Raw genomic sequence first — 20869 nt, forward strand, 5'->3', positions numbered from 1 at the left:
TTAGGTGACTATGATTGTGTTTCAACTGATGAGAAGGTCATTGCTACCTTGCAAAAAGGATTGCAAAGTGCCCAAGAATTATGTGAATGCTTACACATGAGACCAAAAGGTAAAGAGGACAAGAAATGGTGGGTGCAGCCTTGGTCCATTAGAGTGTTTGACACATATGCAAATTCAAATCTACAAGACTCTGATACAGATGAGGAATATCCTACTGTTTAGGTGGGCCATGCATTAGATTTAGATGAGGATGCTTCTACAAGTGAAATAAGGCATTGGAGAGACGGAAAAACTCTCTCACTTGTAGCAAGAGTAGTATGATCCACACTTAGCTCAATCCAATGGGATTTGCATCCCTTTCGGAGCTAGGGATTCAACCCGTACCGGTGCACAAAAGCTTATCCATTTGATGGAGAGAATGCTAAGAAAACTACTACTATTGACATAGACTCAACACACACTCAAGCTCAATCTTGCTATTGCTCACTCAACTCCACATTCCACTCATCCATACATCCAAACAAGAAGAAAGCTTAGCTATTGCTCACACAAGATCAAAGCATTCTTCATTCTCAAATACTCATTTCCCTAGCATGCACACAATCCTTGAAACTCTCAATAAGAAACATGCACACAAGAGAATTGACATGAGAAGAGAGACATATATCAACTCATTGCATTGAATTAACAAAAGAATAGAACTTACAACAATGTAGATGGGAAGAGAGAAGAGCTTGCACCTCTATAGAAGAAGAGGGAGAGCTAGTCTCAAGAGAGCTCAAACATGAGTTTGCCCAATGTGTCCATGCTCTCAAATGAGCCACCTTTTATACAAAAATTCTAGAACTCCCAAAAGTTCCCATGTGGGATTATTGTCAAGCCCTCTCCCACATACATCTACAAAGTGAAACTCTTTACAAGAGCCCTAAGTATCTTTTTTGTTGCATCTTTGTATTGATCTTCATTTGTCATGCAACACTCCCCCCTTCCTATTTTGCGCACGTCCTCGAGCACGGTAGTAACAAGAGCTGCAACAAAAAAACAATGGATACAAGTAAAGTCTCTTATTGAAAAAAAAGAAAAGAAAAGAAAAAACCAGCAATGATAATTTCACACGTGAGCATACAAGTGCAAGGCTGATTAAAGTTTTAATGAGTCCTATTGAGTAAAGACTAGTCAAAGTGAGACTTAAGTGGTAGATAGTGCTATGCAAAGGCAAGTGTGCTTTGTACACCGCCGGTTATGACCGCAGTCTCAATGTCCTACAAGTATGTAAGTTATTCCTAAGTGGCAAACCTACTCCTAAATATGAGCAAAGGTGATTGGAACTCTCTTTTTTTTTTTTTTGATATGTGTGTAGAAGGTGATAAAGATTAAGGTTCTATCCCAAAGAGACCCAAGCAATGGCCAAGAGACCTCCGCCAAGAGAATCTAAAGACCGCTAAGTATCTCAAGGGCGACAGACCCTTTTTCTTTCTTTTATGACCTAAGGAGTACCCCATGAAGATGAGGGCATTGGTCTCAAGGGCCCATAGTGTACCCCAGAGTCCTACCAACATCCATCAAGGCGATAGATTCCTCAATGGTCTTTTTCTGAAGCTTTTAGACATCAGTGTTCACCCCATGGAAACCAAGGCATCGGCCCCAAGGTGCTAAGACAACCCCAGGTCCTACCAAGCATTTCACATGGCGATAGACACTTCATGTCTCAATTTACTTTGTGCATATTTTTTTTTAATTAGGGTATAATAATTTTTTTATAAATTTTTATTACTCCTAGCACCTAGCTCATATCTAAGAGGTAGCCACCACTAGGGATAACTAATATACCTTGAAAGCATAAGAACTTGGCATATTCCATTGGTATATATCCTACACTGTTTTTAGATAGAAATATCTTTTACTAAGTCTTCTAAGAGTCTAGAATTCACTCACCATATTTTAAGAACTAATCAAAAACTTAAGCCAGCCAACATTGTACGAACATGCAAACCATATATTCGAAAGATAAGAGCACATAAAGAAATAAAGATTAAGATCTGAATACACCTGTGGTAGTGCCCTGTTGATGTTGTTCGTTTGCATTGATGAATTGCTGATTTTGGTGCAGATTGCTCCTCCTTGATCTTTGTAGGCGTAGCATGTCTCCCCCCTTCCTAATTTGTGTGCAAGGTATTCTCTTGTGTTTTACAGAGATCTCTCCAAAAATTTTATTAAAAAACACGAAAAGAAAAGAAAAAAATAAAATTTGCTATTGGTGCCAAACACCGAATATAGCCGAGGGGAAAAACCCAATGGGAGAAAAGTGCCCTGGCTTGTCGATCTTATTGTGGAGTCGATGTGCTTACCCTTGCGCTGGTAGTGGAGATCATCTCAAAAAGAACATAATCCTCTAAAGGCATAAGGAACCACACTATTCAAACATTGATCTACCAAAGAGCTTCAATTGTAGTGTTAATGCCTTATCTTTGGTTTTTGGTATGTCCTTCTTGGGTGGGAATTTTATCAATTGTCTTGGAATTTGAGCAAGATAAGAGGATTTAGGCATTGAAATGCTATAATCTATGCTCAAATGAGACTTATGTGAAGTTGGATGTGTCTTAGGTACACCAGTTGTTGAGGGTGGAATTGTGTAACAAGGAGAATTTGGGACAACCCCGGTGTTTCAATACATGTTTTAGGAAGATCAACACAAGTAGTTTTGTAGGTGCTATCACAGCCACCTTTCCTTTCTTGAAGTGTTTGTGTTGATTTCTTTTGCACCCACTGATATGGACAATCAAGGGTGGCTTTTGGCATCTTTCGGAAACACTCTTTTACTCCTGTCAAAGCAAGGCATTTTGGAATCCAAATTGCTGTTGCACCCTCATAATAGCCTTGTGCTTTAAGAACATGTTTTGGGACCCATTGATTAATAATCCGAGTTTTAGGCTTGGAAATGATGTGCTTCTTAGGAGGCTTAGCAACTGGACTAGATGGTACAAGTTTGTACGCATCTTTTGGTAGCCACATTGATAATTCTTTCTTGCCCGGCCTTCTTTGAGCAACAACTAGAGTATTTGGTACATGCCAGCCATGGCCCTCACTTGAGTACTCAACAATAATCCACATCATTTGTTTTGGAGCTTCAAGAGCAGATTTTGATTGTGCTTTGTGTAAGGTAGAAACACCACTCTTTTTATATGATAAAGCTCGTGGATTAGCAGAGACTTCCTCTACTTGCAGTGCTGTTGTGGATGCATTCCTATAGTACAAATCATCTAGAAGGTCACGTGGTTGTACCATTCGTATAGGAATAATGTCATATCCATCTGAGTCACAAAATTGAATTGGCTTCGGTAAAGCACATGTCGATAATGTTGCAAGGACATGACTCCATTCTAGTGGATCAATTAAATGCTCAGGGAAGGGTTGTGGAATGTATGCCTCGTCTGATACACTTCGATTACCCTTAAGTCTCTCAGTGTTGAAATCCCTACATGAGGCTCCGCACATCCATAGATCTTCTCGTCCATCGGACAATGTAACTCTTGAGTCCTCAGATGAAGCAGAATCAAACTCATCTATTGGAGACCTTGTTACATCACGATATGAGTGATTTCTTAGGTTGACCCTTGTGATGACAGAATCATGTCGGAGGTACAAATAATTGTATCCCCAATCTTGAATCATTTTAAATTGTCGCATGAATGGTCTACCCAATATCACTTCATAGTTTGGATGTTTTTCAAAATCTACTACTGCAAAGGTGTGCTCATATTCAATCCCACACGTGGTGACCAATATGTTCTCAAGTAGCCCAAGGGGATGTTCTAAGCTTCCATCTGCTAGCTGCAAGCGCATCCTGGTACTCCTAATAGCTGGTTTGCCCCATTTTTCCCAAATGGACCTTGTCACAATGCCCACTCCTGCGCCACTATCAAGTATTGCAGTTGAAGATACTTTTCGGACTTCTAATGGGAGGGTAGCATTTCCCTGATCGTCCTCACAAAATTTTCCTACTTTGTTGATAGGAACTGGCATTACATGCTTTGTCTCAGGGTGTATAGTACACTCATGGTGACCCTTTTGTAGCACTACCTGCTCTGACAAACATGTGGCAATATCATTCCACAACTCAGGTCGAATTTTTATCGAATCAAGCAAAGGTAAGGTACAAGCCACTGGTGCTGACAAAATAGCCTGCACCATACTCATATCTTTCTCCTTTGTCAACCTTTTATGCATGGAGGGTACCCTCAAGGTTTGAGAACAGTTCTCATATTCTCCCAGATATGATGGTAATGTTTTCATTGTCTGCTTACTTCTAGGAGAAACAATTGTTTGAACTTCCTCCTGGATGCTTGGGCGTCCAAAGTTGTTTTCCGTGCCTCTGGTAAAATCCACCTCAGAGAATGGAGGCGAACTAATAGAAGACATGTTCTCATTAACTTTCTCATGAACTGCGGCCCACATCTCATTTGCCATGTCCTCATTAGCATCAATAACGTCATCATTGCATGGGAGGACAAGGCTAGGTGGTGGCAGATTACCCCCTTTTAATTGGGTGTCAATTGGTGCAGACCTTTCGCTATGAGCTTGTGAAATGAGCTCACTTTTCATTTCCCGACTCGATGACACTTCTGGTATAGTTTCTAATGTTGGCTTAAGAGAGGTTGGGCCCTGAGGAATAGGTGGTGGTGGTCCCTCAAGTATTGACTGAGCTTCCCTAATGAGTTGCTGATGTACAGCTAAATTAATCTTCTCCTCACGAGGGTTTGGGTATTCTTGAAGCTTCTTGGGTAGCTCAGATAAAGTTGCAATGCGACTTCTATGAGCATCAATGATGGCCTCTAGAGTCTCATTCACTTTATCCACAAAAACAGAACCCCCAGAACTATCCTCAGTCGTACTAGCCTCATCTTGTTTAACACTAGGCTCAGGTTGAGGTTGATGTTCCTCATGCACTTCCTGGGATGTAAAAGTTTTATCCCTCATGTTTTGTTTAGAGGCTTCTTGAGAACTAGTGGATGCACTTTTAGTTTGCTTGTTTCGGTTCTTCTTCCTCCGAGTGGTTTTTTTTCTATTGGACTGTAGGGTCTTGTCCACTAGATTTGTCTTTGCATCCCTAGTTCGAGGTGTCTCATCAGTCTGTATTTCAGCGTTTCGTGTCTGTGATCTAGTCATGACTCTAAGTGGCACGACATCCTCATTCTCAGATGAAGGTGGCGATGGAATTGCCCCTACAAGGTTGAGTGAGACCTTTGGTTGAGAGGTGCCCTCCTCATGTGGTTTCAGCAGACAGTCTTTTGGGAAGTGTTCTACACAACACCCTAGACAATATCTTTCAATTGGTGGAAACTGTTGTACTGTTGTATTGGATCGAGATGCTTGCCTTGAGCGATGTGGACAATCACGAGCCCAATGGGGTTCTCCGCACTCATAACAGGGGCCCATTGGTTTGGCCTCTACTTTCCTTGGCTGCCATTGACCTGAGGGCCCTGGAGTCCTAGGTTGGTAGTCGCCTAGCAACATTAAAGAGTTTTGTTCCCCTGGTTGAGCGTCTAGTGCTGGGCTTGGGTATGCGGGACTTTCAAAGATATTTTCTTTGGATGAATATGATGCATATTCTTCCTCCACATAGCCTGGGTTTATTAAGTCTCTACACATATTTGAATTGTCGTAGTCAACAACCCTCACAGGAGCAGTCCCTGGAGCAGGAGGTTGAGCACCAAGAACAGGTCGTGCTTGCTCTTGTGTCATCGGTGGCTTACGTTCAAAACTAGTATACTGTTGATACCTTTGTGGAGCCACTCCACCCCTCGGCTGCTCACGTTCCTGTCTCATTCTCGCGATGCGAGTACATTCCTGTGTGGTATGAGTAAAGTTCCAAGCACAGGCTTGGCACCACTTCTTTGTGGGTTGGTTTGTGACTAGAGGAGAAAAGGTATTACAGTCCTCTGTTTTATGGTCACCGCCACATGCTCCACAAAGATGAGGACGTGTAGGAAGTACACTCCTCATTCTCTGCTGCTGTTGTTGTGGCTGCATGGGTGGACGATAGGTCTGTCCCAATCTCCGTAGTACTAGGTTAGCTATCTGGTCGGGATTTACTAGCGCGCTAGTGTAAGATCCCTGTTCCCACCGAGCAACGGATTCGGGGTACTGGCAGCGGAAGTAGCGCTTCTCGCGCGGGACAGGGGTCCCACACTCGGGGCCTCGCCCACGGATATCCGGATAAGAGACTAGTCCGTCGGTTGTTCCAAAACCGAACCCGAAAAAACTTCCTTTACCGGAAAGCACGGGCGATTCCACCAGGATAACTTTTTACTCTAACGTAGTCAAGATCATTTCTGATCGAGATGATCCAATTACATCTATAAGGTACTTAGTCAGTTCAAGGAAGAAACTTGCACTTGGATCATTGGGATCAACGCTTTTTTCCCCATTCAAGAGGCACAGCCGTTGATTCCTATCCATAGAACAGTTACTATCCGGGATTTATTTTTTTTCTATCGTAAAAACAAAAGTTTGAGTCTCGATTTACGGATCCATCAGTCCAGCCTAACCCCATCCAATCCCATGGGTTAGCCAACCGCCCAACCACTGTAGTGAAGGGATCCAATTAAAAATTTGGTTAGGTTTTATCCCGGGTACCAAGGAAAAGAGTTCCAAGGCCCCCTAGCCGGATGTTCATGCAAAATAAAACTAGTCACACCACTCACACACCCAATATGAAATTGCCTTTTTCAACCAGATTCAACCAGTTTAAAACAATCCTTTAATAAAACCATAGTATCATTGATCACCATCTTCCAATTTATCCAATTGATTCTTAATTTCCCATCATTCCTTCATCAGAGTATCTATGGCATCATTGGCAACTAGAACGCTCAGGAGCCGTTTCGATAGTTCCTAGCCCATAATACTTGGCAATATAATCACTTAACAAGATGGACTCTCGTTGAAGATCAGCAAGATCAACCAACAGATCCATATAAGGAGCCATGGACTCATCCATTGAAGACCAGCAAGGTCAATCAACCAGATCCATGCTCGATTTCAGAAAACAACTCCAACTCTGTTCCAATATCTTCCTCGACGCACGCGTGGGTATCCTAGGCGACCCAGAGCCCGAGCACCGTATGGTCAGCACCCTCTAGGATCCTTCGCAGGTAACCTAGCGCTTCACGCATAGGCCGCTTCCTTGGCCCCTCATCCACCGTACCGGAAGCTCACCATTTTAATCGCACCGAGGCTGGTCAAGACCTCGGCCGACCTTGCTACGCGAGACGTCCTTCATTGACTCCCCGTCAGCAGTTGCAACTTTCTCATCACGACCTTAATCACAAGACGGTCAAAATGCTCCCCCCAGCATTCTTGACATAAAACAATCATTTACAGACAGCATTTACAAACAGCATTTACAAACAGTTTACAATACAATTTCTATTTTAACTTTCATTTTTCCACATTATCCCTCCTCAATCTACATTACTTATTCCATATTCCATTTATATGTATACTCATCCCATCACATCATTTCCATCTCATCACTTCAGATTCCCTCACATCACAATCGTATATTCACATCCATACATCCACAACTATATGCGTACATTCACATCTACATGCATACATCTACATCCCTATACATACATCCACATCCACATTCACATTCACCTCCATACATCTACATCTACATGCATACATCCACTCCACATTCACATCCACATCTATACATCTACATCTACATGCATACATCCACCTCTACATCCACATCTACTTCTATACACCTACATCTACATGCATACATCCCCATCCACATCCACATCTACATCTATACATCTACATCTACATGTATACATATACATCTCCATTCACAACTACATCTACATGCATACATCCATATCTCCATTCCCATCTACATCTATACATCTACATCTACATGCATCCATCCACCTCCACATCCACATCTACATCCATACATCTACATCTACATGTATACATCCACATCTCCATTCACATCTACATCTATTCCTCTACATCTACATGCATCCATCCACATCTCCATTTACATCCTCATCTACACATCTATTTCTACATGCATACATCTACGTCCCATGCATACATTCACCTCCACATTCACACTCACATCCATACATCTACATCTACATGCAACATCCACATCTCCATGCATAATAAAATTCTTTTAATTAATCTAGGATGATAGTTCCTAGAATATGGTAGGAATTCCTCTTTTTATACTTTGAATGAATTTATTTTATGCGTGATTTCTATAAAAATTTTGCCATAGCTCCGCTACTATGACTGATAAATCTCAAATTTTTTATTTTTATTTTCTAAGGGATAAAGCTTATCATTAAGGAAATAATTAGAATGGTCTCTAATTGGGTCTTCAATCCATAATGGATTGAATCATCAATGTGCATAAACTAAAAGCATAGAAAAAAGCCATTAATTTGGCCTTAAGCATAGCTTAATTTTGGATTAAGGAAAAGCCTTATGAAAATCTTTATGAAAAGCTTCATTTGGATTGGGAATGGGTCATGAGTATGGCTATTTCTTGAGTGAGAGAGAGTAATTACATAAAAACCATTAGAATTTAAACATAAATGGAAATTAACTTCAATAGCATTTATTAAATTATGTAACTCTTCACTACTTTTCACCAATTAACTTCAATAGCATTTAAAAAAACCATACCAATTAAACTTCTCAAGCTTGAGAGGGGTTGAGAAGAGAGAATCATTGAGAAATTATAGAAGATCAAAATTCAATATACTTACCTTATAATTTGCTTGATTCTTTATTCACGGTAGAGGCCCCCAACCAATCAATTGGTTTAGTATGTTGATGGAGTCACCAATGGGGATTGAAGAAAGAGAGAAGTATCAAAAACTAGTGAATTATTAAAGAATTCACAACTCTTGGCTTAGGTAGAGTAGAGTAACAATGCATAAGACACTCTATATTTTGGCTTAGGTGGAGTAGAGTAACAAGCATAAGACTCTATCTAATTTGGCTTAGGTGGAGTAGAGTAACAAAGCATAAGACTCTATCTAATTTGGCTTAGGTGGAGTAGAGTGACAAAGCATAAGACACTATATTTTTTTCAACAAGGGGAGGCTTCTATTTATAGGAAAATTTGAGCTCCTAACCAAACAAACTGATTCTAGAATTTTCCAAGTCAGTTTGGTTGAATTTGGACTAGATTTGGACCTAGTTTGGTTACTTTTTGATTCGATTTGGTTCCATTTTGATTTGGTTTGGTTCAAGAGAGATGAGAGATAAAAATATCACATTATTTTTGAGTTTAAAACTCATTCAAGCATGTGAAATATGCACCTCCTTTAAGAATTCCCCTTCCTTACATATGTGTCAAAATTTTATTGCTCATAGTTTTTTACTAATAAACCTTGTACATTTTCAACTCTTCATCTTATGTGAAATATGCACCTCCTTTAAAGAACTCCTCTTCCTTACATATGTGTCATAGTTTTTTTTTCTAATAAGCCTTGTACATTTTCAACTCTTCATCTTATGTGAAATATGCACCTCCTTTAAAGAACTCCCCTTCCTTACATATGTGTTTATTTACTAATAAACCTTGTACATTTTCAACTCTTCATCTTATGTGAAATATGCACCTCCTTTAAAGAACTCCCCTTCCTTACATATGTGTTTATTTACTAATAAACCTTGTACATTTTCAACTCTTCATCTTATGTGAGCATTTACTCATTTTTGGATACCCAAAATATCTCATATTTTTAATATTGCTCATAGTTTTTTTACTAATAAATCTTGTACATTTTCAACTCTTCATCTTATGTGAGCATTTACTCATTTTTGGGTATCTTCTTTTACAAATTGGATTTATCTCCTCCCTACACATGGATTGATGCTATTGGCCCATAGGAACCTTAATTGGACCATAATCTAAAAATTTCTGAAAATCTAGACCCTTAGACTAAGGTTCTTTATACTTATTTCCATTTAATTCCAATTGCACATTGGAAAATTCTTTTTGAATTTCTATTTCAGGGGAACTTATTTTAATAAGATGAGTTAATTTTCTATCCAAAAATATTCATAATCTGAATATTCTCTCTCTAGCATATTTTCTCTCTCTAGGTTAAAACAGCCACAAACAAGATCTCTTATATTTCAGAAAAGGAATTGATTACAGGGGAATATACTAGACATCAAAAAGGGGTTGGGGGAGGAATCTTACATTCTACCCCACTTAAAAAACGCGAGATGTCCTCATCTCGCAACTTGGGATAATTTCGCAAGGTGAACGAATATGAGACTTAGAGGAAAATTTTAATCAAGATTAACCACCAAGAAAAGTCTTAAAGAGAGCAAGATTCAAAATAAGAACAAGATTTAAACTTTATTCATTCTCGGAACTTATACAGTAAAGATAGAAGAACTCTTTACACTTCCATAAGCCCGTCCATCATATGGTCACAAAAACAGTCCTCACAAGCTGCACAAGTATAGGGTAACTCATCTATGGGAATGATTCTGCTGGTTATTGCCGCACCTATCTCAGTGGTATGAGGTGATCTAACAAAAGGACCTCTGAGAGGCAAGCCAAAAACGGGATAAAGGCATATCTTCTCATGAGGAAGAAAACACGCCAATAAGAAGACCCGCTCAGAAAACCCAAGATGCCTTGATCTCATGACGCAGTAGTATCGCGGACCCAAACCCAAAGCTTCAATAACCATGGCCAAGCGGACATTGTTACGAAAGTGCTGCTGACCCCAGGGTGTTACCCTAGTTATGTTTTCATAGGTCCGCCATTTGGTCTGCGCTACAGAAGTTCCTAGGTGAGGAAAAAGTGAGCGCTCATACTGTTCTATAAAGTCTTTCTTCACAGACTCTCTTGCGTCTTGAAGGTGAGAAATCATCAGGGATAAAACTAATTCCTGTTGCCAAGCCATGAAGGAGATTAAGAAAGAAAGGAGATTGATGGGAGTAAGATTACTGTGAGCGACAAGTAAAAGTTACGACTTATATAAAGGAAGGAGCTAGCGTAACCTAGAAGCCAACGGTAACTTGCCACTGAAGTTTTACCGTCTTTCCATGATTTGTGTTTGACACATTTTTCTATAGAAGGCATTAAGAATTTTGAGATGAGGAGATAAAAGAAACTTGTAGGCTAAGTCACCTACTTTCATTGAATTCAGATATAAGGATCACAATATCTGGGGGATAACTTCTTATACTCCCCAAGAGATAAAGAACTTCTTTTGGGCCGTACTCGAATGAAAACCAAAACCTTGGTATCCAAAACACCGATTTTCACTTCTGAACTCATTGTTCTGAATCCTTAAAATAGGCGTGACTCCTGAGAAGTATTCTAGGAAAAGGGTCTTCCTTTTTTAAACAGAAACTTTCTTTTATTTTAGAGAGGGAATAATTATAAGATCAGAAAGGGAGATTCTTACTCCTGTATACCTCGAAGGCTGGGGAGGAATCTTACATTCTACCCCACTTAAAAAGTGCGAGATGTCCTCATCTCGCAAGGTAGAGGACATCTCTTTTTCTTAAGATATAATTTTATTCTGGGGTTCCTTATATTCTGGTCAACCCAACAGAACACTGGGATAAATATCCCTTATATAGAACTCATCATTAAATAACAATTCATTCAGATTATATCATTCATATCTTTAACATGATAATGGTCCATTAGACCGCAAAGTTTCCTTCGGAACATTCCTCCACGGAAATTTCAGTCAAGTAAGTTCTCAATTTGACATCCCTTAACTCGATCTACCGGTCAAGTATTAACAGTAGCAATCTGACAGCACAACCCACTAATCTCATAGTGATTTGCTGAATTCGTTATCATCTTTCTAGTTATGAATATCATCACAGGGACTCGTCCCATTCCCCCTCATCGAGGTTTCATTATATTTCAACTAATTTTTAAAAATCAACATTTTTCAATCAGCATTTTCAATCAGCATCCAAATCAATTCATCAATTCTCAAACAGAATTAAAAATCATATCAATCACATTCGAAATCATCATCTAGATAGCATTAACGCTTATAATTTCAAGTCTTAGATTTACTCGTATATACTGTCAGTAAAGAGCTGCAGTATACTCTCGGTATATACGGGTAATCACGGCCCTTGGAATTATAAGCTAAATACTATCATGTCTAGGCCTCAAGCAAGTCAGGGATTCTATATAATTGTGGTACTTCCATCTGAAGACCCAATTACCAAATTACGAGTTTCAGTTTAAATATCAAATTGTATGAATTACCTCACACAATTATAATCTTTTTGTGTCTCTTGATAAATTTTTGATATATTTGTCTTCTCAGTTGATCTTTATTAACCAAATGCTCTGATACCAACTGTAAGATCCCTGTTCCCACCGAGCAACGGATTCGGGGTACTGGCAGCGGAAGTAGCGCTTCTCGCGCGGGACAGGGGTCCCACACTTGGGGCCTCGCCCACGGATATCCGGATAAGAGACTAGTCCGTCGGTTGTTCCAAAACCGAACCCGGAAAAACTTCCTTTACCGGAAAGCACGGGCGATTCCACCAGGATAACTTTTTACTCTAACGTAGTCAAGATCATTTCTGATCGAGATGATCCAATTACATCTATAAGGTACTTAGTCAGTTCAAGGAAGAAACTTGCACTTGGATCATTGGGATCAACGCTTTTTTTCCCATTCAAGAGGCACAGCCGTTGATTCCTATCCATAGAACAGTTACTATCCGGGATTTATTTTTTTTCTATCGTAAAAACAAAAGTTTGAGTCTCGATTTACGGATCCATCAGTCCAGCCTAACCCCATCCAATCCCATGGGTTAGCCAACCGCCCAACCACTGTAGTGAAGGGATCCAATTAAAAATTTGGTTAGGTTTTATCCCGGGTACCAAGGAAAAGAGTTCCAAGGCCCCCTAGCCGGATGTTCATGCAAAATAAAACTAGTCACACCACTCACACACCCAATATGAAATTGCCTTTTTCAACCAGATTCAACCAGTTTAAAACAATCCTTTAATAAAACCATAGTATCATTGATCACCATCTTCCAATTTATCCAATTGATTCTTAATTTCCCATCATTCCTTCATCAGAGTATCTATGGCATCATTGGCAACTAGAACGCTCAGGAGCCGTTTCGATAGTTCCTAGCCCATAATACTTGGCAATATAATCACTTAACAAGATGGACTCTCGTTGAAGATCAGCAAGATCAACCAACAGATCCATATAAGGAGCCATGGACTCATCCATTGAAGACCAGCAAGGTCAATCAACCAGATCCATGCTCGATTTCAGAAAACAACTCCAACTCTGTTCCAATATCTTCCTCGACGCACGCGTGGGTATCCTAGGCGACCCAGAGCCCGAGCACCGTATGGTCAGCACCCTCTAGGATCCTTCGCAGGTAACCTAGCGCTTCACGCATAGGCCGCTTCCTTGGCCCCTCATCCACCGTACCGGAAGCTCACCATTTTAATCGCACCGAGGCTGGTCAAGACCTCGGCCGACCTTGCTACGCGAGACGTCCTTCATTGACTCCCCGTCAGCAGTTGCAACTTTCTCATCACGACCTTAATCACAAGACGGTCAAAATGCTCCCCCCAGCATTCTTGACATAAAACAATCATTTACAGACAGCATTTATAAACAGCATTTACAAACAGTTTACAATACAATTTCTATTTTAACTTTCATTTTTCCACATTATCCCTCCTCAATCTACATTACTTATTCCATATTCCATTTATATGTATACTCATCCCATCACATCATTTCCATCTCATCACTTCAGATTCCCTCACATCACAATCGTATATTCACATCCATACATCCACAACTATATGCGTACATTCACATCTACATGCATACATCTACATCCCTATACATACATCCACATCCACATTCACATTCACCTCCATACTGTTGAGAGTGTTGATATCCCAAGCTCATCTACATCTTCATCGGCAGTACATCATGAGCTTGAGAGGGGCTGTTGAGATTCAAGCTCGATGTCAGTGTGAGCCAGCTATGCTATGTGCTGGCAGATTAGGTAGGAACATGTGTGAGACATAAATGACCGCGTGTCCAGCTGGTCATAGTGTGTGTGGACATTACATTAGGTTTACTTTGTAGTGTGGACATAACACTATGTTGTGTTCTCCTTTGTGTGTGTGAGAGAGATGGTGACTATGGCTTCTCTCCTTCTTTATGGTTGATGATTATGGATTAGGGTTTGCTTCTCTTGTGTGTGTTACATCCTGCTCATGTTTTTTTATCATGGTATCAGAGCCAAGAGCTCATTAGCTGAGTTGTGAGAGTGAGTGAGAGAAGAGGGAAGAAGAAGAAAAAGCTGTGAAGGAAGCCATTGGAGCTTGGAGCAAAGGAGAAGCTGTGGAGCACACATCGGCATCAGATCTGAGAGCTAAGGACCATTGGTGAGTGTAGCAAGACCCCCTCTGCGGATTGCAGGTATCAAAGAGCAAGTTCAGTGAAGATTGAAGTGCATAGAGCAAGTGAAAAATTCTGGTTTTTTCTCAAAGCTTCCATGGAAAGCTTGAAGTGAATGTATACTCTTGGCAAATGTATACACAAAGGCACATGTATTCGGGCTTGCAAATGTATTAACAAAGTGGACACAAACAACATACAGAATCTTGAAGCAGATTGATGCATACAGATTTGAGCAAAATCAAATGAAAGTGAGTTTATGCAAAAATTTCTGGTTTTTCACAAAAACAGAAAACATACCCCCCGTGGAGGATCAATTGCAGGAGCTAGAGGCAAAATTGAGCTAAACCCTTCATACCCAAGGTAGATTAGGTCATTGCTAAGAGGCCTATCTATTCAATTGTGATTTCCCCTCTCTCTACAGCCCTCTGGAGTAGGCGGTGCATGAAGATGCAGAATTCTGGATAGTTTTCAAAGATTTCATCCTAATTCACTCATTTGGACACCAAATTGAATGCTTTAAAGCTTGGAGAGTTTAGCAAAGACATTGCTAAGGACTTGTGATGCTTGGTTTCAACTCATTTCATGGATTTGGAGCTCATTGAAGTGATTTATCAGAGGTGTGCAGGTTTACAGAAATTCTGTCCAAAAACAGAGCATTTTTAATCAAGGCATTAATCTTTGCCTATATCAAATTGGCCAAATTCCTCTGGTACAAGTAGAGTCCTATGAGTTGCTAAACTTTTGAATCAAAAAGTTTTGGATTTGGAGAAGATTTGAAGGAGATAGAGCAATTTTAGTGAGAGGTGGTACCTGACAGGTGCAGAAAAATTCAAACCAGAGGTTACAAAAATTGGTGGTTCTCATTCCCCTTGAAGAATTGGATCAAACCCTTCTAGGATATGTTGGAGCAATGTGTTGGGAAGCTAATGCAAGTTGAATCATTGCATTTGGACAAGATTTGAAGGATTTAGAGCATAATCTTGACTGGTTACTGGCGAGAATTTACTGGCGAGAAAAAAACCAGAAAATTTTTTGTGAAGGAGTTTCATTTGATTTCAACTTTGATCGAGTGTACATTGTTGGTGAACCATTGTGGGATGTTAATGCACACAATTTGCAAGCATTTGATGTGATTTGAAGAGATTTGGAGCATTACAGGTACTTCGTACATTGTGATCGAAAGGGTACATCTACTCTATTTTTTTGCAACAATGGGAGATGGTCCGATACAGATTGTTGGAGAGAAGCTTGATCGCACTAACTTTCAAGTGTGGAAGTTTCGAATGAAGAGTTTTTTGAAAGGCAAAGGTTTATGGAGTCTTGTCTCGAAGGAAGATCCGGAGCCATACCTACCTCCTCAACCAAATAATGCTCAGTTACTGGCTCACAAGCAATGGGTAGAGCGGTCCTCGAAGGTGTTGCATTATTTTTCAATATGTGTAACAGATGCCTTGCTTATTCACATCCAAGATGCAGATACACCGAAAGAAGCTTGGGGTATCTTGTGCAGAATGTATGAGACAGACACTGGTGCCAGGAAGATACAACTAAAGCAACAGATTCACAGTGTAACACGAAGGAATCGGAGTATACATGAGTATGTTCAGGAAATCAAGGGTTATGCTGATTCCTTGTCATCAATCCATGCCCCAATGGATGATGATGATTTGGTTGCACTCACGTTGCGTGGTTTAGGCAAAGAATACAAATCTTTTGACACTTCCATCTCAGTAAGGTTGGGAGGAATGCCAGACTTTAATGAGCTTGTGTCATTGCTCATTGTGGAAGAATTGAAGCTTGGCCTTGGTGGTATGAGTGTTACAGGTGGTGCATCCTCGTCAAGCAATGATGAACATGCAAGAAATCAAGCTTTTTACTCATCTAGAGGCTTTCAAGGCAGGGGGAGATTCGCATCACGTGGACGTGGTGGTAATGGTCGTGGATGGCAGGATAGGCCTCCACAGCAGATTTTTCAGTCTTCATATGGTGCTCGAGGTGGTCGTGGTTATGCACCTCAGCGAGGCAGAGGTAACCCCCGTGGACGAGGACGTTGGCAAGGCCAACAAAATTCTATGCAAGATGTGGAATGCCATTATTGTGGCAAATATGGTCATATGGCGAGAGATTGCTTTCGCAAACAGAATGATTTGAGAGGGGGAAGAGCACAACGTGGTGGTCATTATGGTGGAAACTATGCACAACATGGTGGCAACTATGCATCAAGTAGCAATGATGGAACTGCAAATCATTTGTTTGCCATGAAGCATGTTGTGGGTTCTATGACAACAAATGCTGAGAATGATGATACATGGTACATGGACTCAGGAGCATCAAACCATATGACATGTCATGGAGAATAGTTTGAGCACATGAAGCCAATGGATGTGAAGGGCTATGTGGAAACAGGTGATGATACCCAGCATGTCATTACACATGTTGGAAGTGTACCATTGGTCATGCATAATGGTCAGACAAAGTCTATGTCAGATGTGCTGTATGTGCCTTCGATCACTAAAAGCTTGGCCTCAGTTGGTCAAATGGTAGAACAGGGATTACAGGTTAGATTCAATGAGCATGGATGCTTCGTTGAAGACTTTAAACATGGATGTAGAGTGATTGCTAAAGGCAAGAAAGAAGGAAGACTGTTTAAGCTGGATGCTGGAATTCCTGAGCTAAAATCAGCCATGTTCTCAAAGAGCAGGAATGTGGTACAGGATATTGACATGTGGCACAAGAGGATTGGACATGTCAATATACAGAGATTAAAGAACATGCAAACAAGGGGCATTGTCAGTGGATTGCCTCGATTTAAATATAATGGACATATGCATGTTTGTGAAGCCTGTCAGTTTGGGAAGCAGGCAAGGTTGAGGTTTCCTAGAGAAGGAAACATGAGTAATAGACCACTTGAAATAGTGCACAGTGATGTATGGGGCCCAGCACAAAACCCATCTATCAAAGGAAGTCTATACTATGTGACATTTATAGATGACTTCAGCAGGATGACATGGATATACTTTCTCAGGGAGAAGAGTGAAGTATTGGAAAAATTCATGGATTTCAAAGCTTTTGCAGAAAAGCAGTATGGCTGTTGGATTAAGTGCCTGAGAACAGATGGAGGTGGTGAATACACCTCAAAAGCATTTGAGCATTTCTTGCGGAAGCATGGGATAAGGAGACAGTTGACATGCAGGTATACACCTCAGCAGAATGGTGTGGCTGAGAGAAAGAATCGTGTCATATGTGAAGTGGCAAGGGCAATGCTCAATGAAAAGAGCATGCCAGATTACTATTGGGCAGAAGCATGTGCTACTGCAGTGTATATCCTGAACAAATCACCTACAGCAGCCATTCATGGAAGCACGCCTGAGATGCGGCTAACAGGCTACAGGCCAGACATTGGACATCTCAAAGTCTTTGGATGTGTAGCTTATGTTCATGTGCTTGATGAAAGAAGACGGAAGTTGGATCCTAAAGCAGAGAAATGTGTCTTTGTTGGATATGCACAGGATCGCAAAGCTTACAAATGCTATAACCCTCAAACTAGACAAGTAGTCATCTCACGGGATGTTGTATTCGATGAGCTTGCTAGTTGGTATAAAGCCAAAGATGAGGGAGTCATTGACACACTTGAGGCGAATGTGCCTGTGAACTTGCCATCACAAGCAAGTTCTAGTTCTACTACTATGTCTGGGCCAGCAGAAGCTGAGAGTAGTAGCAGTGTACGTCCATGGTCAGGACGTCTGAGACATGAGAGTGTGAGCACTGGGAGTAGTGCTATGGATAAAGGCAAGAAGAAAGTTGAAGGAATTGGGATCACAGGCTATGAGTCCTCTAGTTCAGAGAGTTTGGATGAGGAGCTAGGGATACCTGTTGTACGCACACCTGGTGTTAGGCAAGACAGATATGTGCCACCACATGCTCGTGTTACAGGTGTACAGAGTGACCCGCATGCATTGCGGAGATCCCAGCGAGTCAGATATCCAGTGGAAAGATTGACATATAGAGATTTTGCTATGCATTATGCATACATGACATCTATGGTAAAGCATGTGGAACCTACATGCTATACAGAGGCTATTGGAGAGCATGTATGGCAGAAAGCAATGGATGTGGAGATGGACGCATTGGTCCATAATGATACATGGGACTTGGTTGCTCTACCAAAGGATAAGAATGTTATTGGATGTAAATGGGTTTACAAAGTGAAGTGCAAATCTGATGGGTCTATTGAGAGACATAAGGCAAGATTGGTAGCAAAGGGTTATGCACAGACCCAAGGATTGGATTATGATGAGACGTTTAGCCCAGTGGCTAAGATGGGCACAGTGAGAGCAGTCATTGCTATGGCTGCAGCTAATGGCTGGGAAATGCATCAGATGGATGTTAAGAATGCATTTCTGAATGGAGATCTACAAGAGGAAGTATACATGGCACAGCCAGAAGGGTATGTACACCCTAGATATCCCACTCACGTATGCAGGTTGAAAAAGGCATTGTATGGTCTGAAGCAAGCACCACGTGCTTGGAGTGATAAGATGAGCAGATATCTTATCTCACTTGGTTTTCAGACTTCTACAGCAGATTCTTCACTGTATGTGAAGAAGACACAGCATGGGATTGTTTTACTAGTCATCTATGTGGATGACTTGATTATTACAGGTGATCATAGTGCAGATGTGATGCATGTCAAGAAAGCTTTAAGTGGGAAATTTGACATGAAAGATCTTGGTGAGTTGAGATATTTCCTTGGCATTGAAGTGGTGAAAGATCATGCAGGTACTTGGTTAGTACAGCGCCAATATGCATTGGATATGTTGGCAAAGTATGGCATGACAGGGTGTAAGCCTATGAGTACACCATTGGAGCAAAATGTGAAGTTGCGGGCTGATTATGGCGAGGAATTGGATGATCCTTCCATGTACAGGAAGATGGTTGGTAGTCTCATATACATGACTATCACACGCCCAGATTTGAGTTATGCAGTGGGGCTAGTCAGCCAGTTTATGCAGAGCCCCAGGAAACCACATTTGGATGCAGTGAGACGCATCATGAGATATGTGAAAACCACAGCACATTATGGTTTATTCTATGAGAGTGGTAAAAGCTTGGACATACATGGCTACACAGATGCTGATTGGGCAGGTAGCGCATATGACAGGAGGTCTACTAGTGGATATGCTTTTACACTTGGCAGTGCTGTGGTGAGTTGGAGTAGCAAAAAGCAACCTACAGTTGCTTTATCCAGTACAGAGGCTGAGTACAGAGGTGCAGCCATTGCTACTTGTGAGGCTATATGGTTAAAGAGTCTCTTGGCAGATTTATGTGAGCCTCTTGATGGCAAAGTTGTCATACATTGTGACAACATGAGCAGTATGCAGTTGGCAAAGAATCCAGTATTTCATGCGAGGACCAAACACATAGAGGTCCATTATCACTTTGTCAGAGAAAAGGTGCTGGATGGTACAGTTGATCTTCACTATGTGAAGACTGATGAGCAGGTGGCTGATATCTTCACGAAGCCACTTAGCAGGGAGAAGTTTGAGTACTTCCGGACTATGTTGGGAGTACATGGGATGAGCTTGAGGGGGAGTGTTGAGAGTGTTGATATCCCAAGCTCATCTACATCTTCATCGGCAGTACATCATGAGCTTGAGAGGGGCTGTTGAGATTCAAGCTCGATGTCAGTGTGAGCCAGCTATGCTATGTGCTGGCAGATTAGGTAGGAACATGTGTGAGACATAAATGACCGCGTGTCCAGCTGGTCATAGTGTGTGTGGACATTACATTAGGTTTACTTTGTAGTGTGGACATAACACTATGTTGTGTTCTCCTTTGTGTGTGTGAGAGAGATGGTGACTATGGCTTCTCTCCTTCTTTATGGTTGATGATTATGGATTAGGGTTTGCTTCTCTTGTGTGTGTTACATCCTGCTCATGCTTTTTTATCACATACATCTACATCTACATGCATACATCCACTCCACATTCACATCCACATCTATACATCTACATCTACATGCATACATCCACCTCTACATCCACATCTACTTCTATACACCTATATCTACATGCATACATCCCCATCCACATCCACATCTACATCTATACATCTACATCTACATGTATACATATACATCTCCATTCACAACTACATCTACATGCATACATCCATATCTCCATTCCCATCTACATCTATACATCTACATCTACATGCATCCATCCACCTCCACATCCACATCTACATCCATACATCTACATCTACATGTATACATCCACATCTCCATTCACATCTACATCTATTCCTCTACATCTACATGCATCCATCCACATCTCCATTTACATCCTCATCTACACATCTATTTCTACATGCATACATCTACGTCC

This window comes from Cibotium barometz, chromosome 47, assembly GCF_041138505.1.
Source record: "Cibotium barometz isolate CiBa-2024 chromosome 47, ASM4113850v1, whole genome shotgun sequence".
Taxonomy (NCBI): domain Eukaryota; kingdom Viridiplantae; phylum Streptophyta; class Polypodiopsida; order Cyatheales; family Cibotiaceae; genus Cibotium; species Cibotium barometz.